Source organism: Schistocerca serialis, chromosome 2 (genome assembly GCF_023864345.2).
Source record: "Schistocerca serialis cubense isolate TAMUIC-IGC-003099 chromosome 2, iqSchSeri2.2, whole genome shotgun sequence".
NCBI classification, from domain to species: domain Eukaryota; kingdom Metazoa; phylum Arthropoda; class Insecta; order Orthoptera; family Acrididae; genus Schistocerca; species Schistocerca serialis.
Window position 1 is genome coordinate 61,373,305 of NC_064639.1, and position 5,816 is coordinate 61,379,120.

Below are 5,816 nucleotides of genomic sequence, written 5' to 3' on the forward strand. Positions count from 1 at the left end.
AAATTTAGAGTGTCAGTCCTCTTGTACTTAAGTCGGCATTGTGCCTTTTGTATTAAATTCGGATACAATTTCTGTGTTTCATCGTCAATAAGAAGGTCCAAGCGATACAGTTAACCTGAAGTGAAGCAACGGAATCTAAAAACTGGACTCACAGGAGAGGTTCAAAACATAGTAAGTTAGAGTATCAGTCCTCTTGTACTTACGTCGGCGTTGTGCCTTTTGTATTAAATTCGGATGCTATTTCTGTGTTTCATAGTCAATAAGAAGGTCCAAGGTATACAGTAAACCTGAAGTGAAGCATCGGAATCTAAAACTGGATTTACAGGAGAGGTTCAAATCATAGAAAGTTAGAGTGTCAGTCGTCTTGTACTTAAGTCGGTATTGTGGCTTTTGTATTAAATTCAGATGCAATTTCTGTGTTTCATCGTCAATAAGAAGGTCCAAGGGATACAGTAAACCTCAAGTGAAGCATCAGAATCTAAAAATGGACTCACAGCAGAGGTTCAAATCATAGAGAGTTAGAGTGTCAGACCTCTTGTACTTATGTCGGCATTGAGCCTTTTGTATTACATTTGGATGCAATTTCTTTGTTTCATTTCCAATAAGAAGGTCCAACGCATACAGTAAACCTGAAGTGAAGCATCGGAATCTAAAACTGGACTCACGGGAGTGTTTCAAGTCATAGAGAGTTAGAATGTCAGTCCTCTTGTACTTAAGTCGGCTTTGTGCCTTTTGTAATAAATTTGGATGCAATTTCTGTGTTTCATTTCCAATAAGAAGGTCCAACGGATACAGTAAACCTGAAGTGAATCATCGGAATCTAAATCTGGACTCACAGGAGAGGTTCAAATCATAGTGAGTTAGAGTGTCAGTCCTCTTGTACTTAAGTCGGCGTTGTGCCTTTTGTATTAAATTCGGATGCAATTTCTGTGTTTCATCGTCAATAATAGGGTCCAAGGTATACAGTAAACCTGAAGTGAAGCATCGGAATCTAAAACTGGACTTACAGGAGAGGTGCAAATCATAGAAAGTTAGAGTGTCAGTCGTCTTGTACTTAAGTCGGCATTGTGGCTTTTGTATTAAATTCAGATGCAATTTCTGTGTTTCATCGTCAATAAGAAGGTCCAAGGGATACAGTAAACCTGAAGTGAAGCTTCGGAATGTAAAACTGCACTCACAGGAGAGGTTCAAATCATAGAAATTTAGAGTGTCAGTCCTCTTGTACTTAAGTCGGCGTTGTGCTTATTGTATTAAAGTCGGATGCAATTTCTGTGTTTCATCGTCAATAAGAAGGTCCAAGGTTTACAGTAAACCTGAAGTGAAGCATCGGAATCTAAAACTGGACTTACAGATATGTTCAATTCATAGAAAGTTAGAGTGTAACTCCTCTTGTACTTAAGTCGGCGTTGTGCCTTTTGTATTAAATTCGGATGCAATCTCTGTGTTTCATCGTCAATAAGATGGTCCAAGGGATACAGTAAACCTGAAGTGAGGCATCGGAATCTAAATCTGGACTCACAGGAGAGGTTCAAATCATAGAATGTTAGAGTGTCACTCCATTTGTACTTAAGTCGGCATTGTGCCTTTTGTATTAAACTCGGATGCAATTTCTGTGTTTCACCGTCAATAAGAAGGTCCACGGGATACAGTTAACCTGAAGTGAAGCATCGGAATGTAAAACTGGACTCACAAAGAGGTTCAAATCATAGAAAGTTAGAATGTCAGTCCTCTTGTACTTAAGTCTGCATTGTGCCTTTTGTATTAAATTCGGATGCAATTTCTGTGTTTCATCGTCAATAAGAAGGTCCAAGGTTTACAGTAAACCTGAAATGAAGCATCGGAATCTAAAACTGGACTTACAGATGTGTTAATATCATAGAAAGTTAGAGTGTAACTCCTCTTGTACTTAAGTCGGCGTTGTGCCTTTTGTATTAAATTCGGATGCAATCTCTGTGTCTCATCGTCAATAAGATGGTCCAAGGGATACAGTAAACCTGAAGTGAGGCATCGGAATGTAAAACAGGACTCACAGGAGAGGTGCAAATCATACAAAGTTAGTGTGTCAGTCCTCTCGTACTTAAGTCGGCATTGTGCATTTTGTATTAAACTCGGATGCAATTTCTGTGTTTCACCGTCAATAAGGGGGTCCACGGGATACAGTTAACCTGAAGTGAAGCATCGGAATCTAAAACTGGACTCACAGGAGAGGTTCAAATCATAAAGAGTTAGAGTGTCAGTCCTCTTGTACTTAAGTCGGCGGTGTGCCTTTTGTATTAAATTCGGATGCAATTTCTGTGTTTCATCGTCAATAATAAGGTCCAAGGGATACAGTAAACCTGAAGTGAAGCATCGGAATATAAAACTGGACTCATGGAAGGGGTTCAAATCATAGAGAGTTAGAGTGTCAGTCCTCTTGTACTTAAGTCGGCTTTGTGCCTTTTGTAATAAATTCGGATGCAATTTCTGTGTTTCATTTTCAATAAGAAGGTCCAAGGGATACAGTAAACCTGAAGTGAAGCATCTGAATCTAAAACTGGACTCACAGGCGAGGTTCAAATAATAGAGAGTCAGAGTGTCAGTCCTCTTGTACTTAAGTCAGCATTGTACCTTTTCTATTAAATTCGGATGCAATTTACGTGTTTCATCGTCAATAAAGAGGTCCACGGGATACAGTAAACCTGAAGTGAAGCATCGGCATCTTAAACTGGACTCACAGGAGAGGTTCAAATCACAGACAGTTAGAGTGTCAGTCTACTTGTACTTAAGTCGGCATTGTGGCTTTTGTATTACATTCGAATGCAAGTTCTGTGTTTCATCGTTAATAAGAAGGTCCAAGGGATACAGTATACCTCAAGTGATGCATCGGAATCTAAAACTGGACTCACGGGAGAGGTTCAAATCATAGAGAGTTTGAGTGTCAGTCCTCTTGTACTTAAGTCGGCATTGTGCCTTTTGTAATAAATTCGGATGCAATTTCTGTGTTTCACCGTCTATAAGAAGGTCCACGGGATACTGTTAACCTGAAGTGAAGCATCGGAAATTAAAACTAGACTCACAGGAGAGGTTCAAATCATAGAGAGTTAGAGTGTCAGTCCTCTTGTACTTAAGTCGGCATGGTGCCTTTTGTATTAAATTCGGATGCAATTTCTGTGTTTCATCGACAATAATAAGGTCCAAGGGATACAGTAAACCTGAAGTGAAGCATCGGACTCTAAAACTTTACTCACAGGAGAGGTTCAAATCACAGAAAGTTAGAGTGTCAGTAATCTTGTACTTAAGTCGGCATTGTTCATTTTTATTAAATTCGGATGCAATTTCTGTGTTTCATCATCAATAAGAAGGTCCACGGGATGCAGTAAACCTGAAGTGCAACATCGGAATCTAAAACTGGACTCACAGGAGAGGTTCAAATCATAGAAAGTTAGAGTGTCAGCCTTCTTGTACTTAAGTCGGCATTGTGCCTTTTGTACTAAATTGGGATACAATTTCTGTGTTTCATCGTCAATAAGAAGGTCCAAGCGATACAGTTAACCTGAAGTGAAGCAACGGAATCCAAAACTGGACTCACAGGAGATGTTGAAATCATAGAAAGTTAGAGTGTCAGTCCTCTCCTACATAAGTCGGCATTGTGCCATTTGTAATAAATTCGGATGCAATTTCTGTGTTTCATGGACAATAAGAAGACCCAAGGTATACAGCAAACCTGAAGTGAAGCATCGGAATCTAAAACTGGACTTACTGGATAGGTTCAAATCATAGAAAGTTAGAGTGTCAGTCCTCTTGTACTTAAGTCGGAATTGTGCCTTTTGTATAAAATTCGGATGCAATTTCTGTGTTTCATCGCCAATAGGAAGGTCCACGGGATACAGTAAACCTGAAGAGAAGCATCGGCATCTAAAACTGGACTCACAGGAGAGGTTCAAATCATACAATGTTAGAGTGTCAGTCTGTTTGTAACTCAGTCGGCATTGTGCCTCTTGTATTAAATTCGGATGCGATTTCTGTGTTTCATCGTCAATAAGAAGGTCCATGCGATACAGTTAACCTGAAGTGAACCATCGGAATCTAAAACTGGACTTACTGGATAGGTTCAAATCATAGGAAGTTAGAGTGTCAGTCCTCTTGTACTTAAGTCGGCATTGAGCCTTTTGTATTAAATTCGGATGCAATTTCTGTGTTTCATCGTCAATAAGAAGGTCCAAGGGATACAGTAAACCTGAAGTGAAGCATTGGAATCTAAAACTGGACCCACGGGAGTGTTTCAAGTCATAGAGAGTTAGAGTGTAAGTCCTCTTGTACTTAAGTCGGCTTTGTGCCTTTTGTAATAAATTTGGATGCAATTTCTGTGTTTCATTTCCAATAAGAAGGTCCAAGGGATACAGTAAACCTGAAGTGAAGCATCGGAATCTAAAACTGGACTCACAGGCGAGGTTCAAATCATAGAGAGTTAGAGTGTCAGTCCCCTTGTACTTAAGTCAGCATTGTGCCTTTTGTTTTAAATTCGGATGCTATTTCTGTGTTTCATCGTCAATAGGGAGGTCCACGGGATACAGTTAACCTGAAGTGAAGCATCGGAATCAAAAACTGGACTCACAGGACAGGTTCAAATCATAGAAAGTTAGAGTGTCAGTCCTCTTGTACTTAAGTCGGCTTAGTGCCTTTTGTATTAAATTCGGATACAATTTCTGTGTTTCATCGTCAATAAGAAGGTCCAAGCGATACAGTTAACCTGAAGTGAAGCATCGGAATCTAAAACTGGACTCACAGGAGAGATTCAAATCATACAAAATTAGAGTGTCAGTCCACTTGTACTTAAGTCGACATTGTGCCTTTTGTATTAAATTCGATTGCAATTTCTGTGTTTCATCGTCAATAAGAAGGTCCAAGGGATACACTAAAACTCAAGTGAAGCACCGCAATCTAAAACTGGACTCACAGGAGAGGTTCAAATCATAGAGAGTTAGAGTGTCAGACCTCTTGTACTTATGTCGGCATTGAGCCTTTTGAATTAAATTTGGATGCAATTTCTGTATTCACTGTCAATAAGAAGGTCCACGGGATACAGTTAACCTGAAGTGAAGCATCGGAATCTAAAACTAGACTCACAGGAGAGGTTCAAATCATAGAGAGTTAGAGTGTCAGTCCTCTTGTACTTAAGTCTGCATTGTGCCTTTTGTATTAAATTCGGATGCAATTTCTGTGTTTTATCGTCAATATGAAGGTCCAAGGGATACAGTAAACCTGAAGTGAAGCATCGGAATGTAAAACTGGACTCACAGGAGAGGTTCAAATCATAGAAAGTTAGAGTGTCAGTCCTCTTGTACTTAAGTCGGCGTTGTGCTTAATGTATTAAAGTCGGATGCAATTTCTGTGTTTCATCGTCAATAAGAAGGTCCACGGGTTAAAGTAAACCTGAACGGAAGCATCGATCTCTAAAAATAAATTCACAGCAGTTGTTCAATTGATTAACACTTAGGGTGTCAGTCCTCTTGTACTTAAGTCTGCATTGTGGCTTTTGTATTAAATTCGGATGCAATTTCTGTGTTCCATCGTCAATAAGAAGGTCCTAGGGATACAGTAAACCTGAAGTGAAGCTTCGCAATCTGAAACTGGACTCACAGGAGAGGTTCAAATCATAGAAAGTTAGAGTGTCAGTCCTCTTGTACTTAAGTCTGCATTGTGCCTTTTGTATTAAATTCGGATGCAATTTCTGTGTTTCATCGTCAATAAGAAGGTCCAAGGTTTGCAGTAAACCTGAAGTGAAGCATCGGAATCTAAAACTGGACTTACAGATGTGTTCAAATCATAGAAAGTTA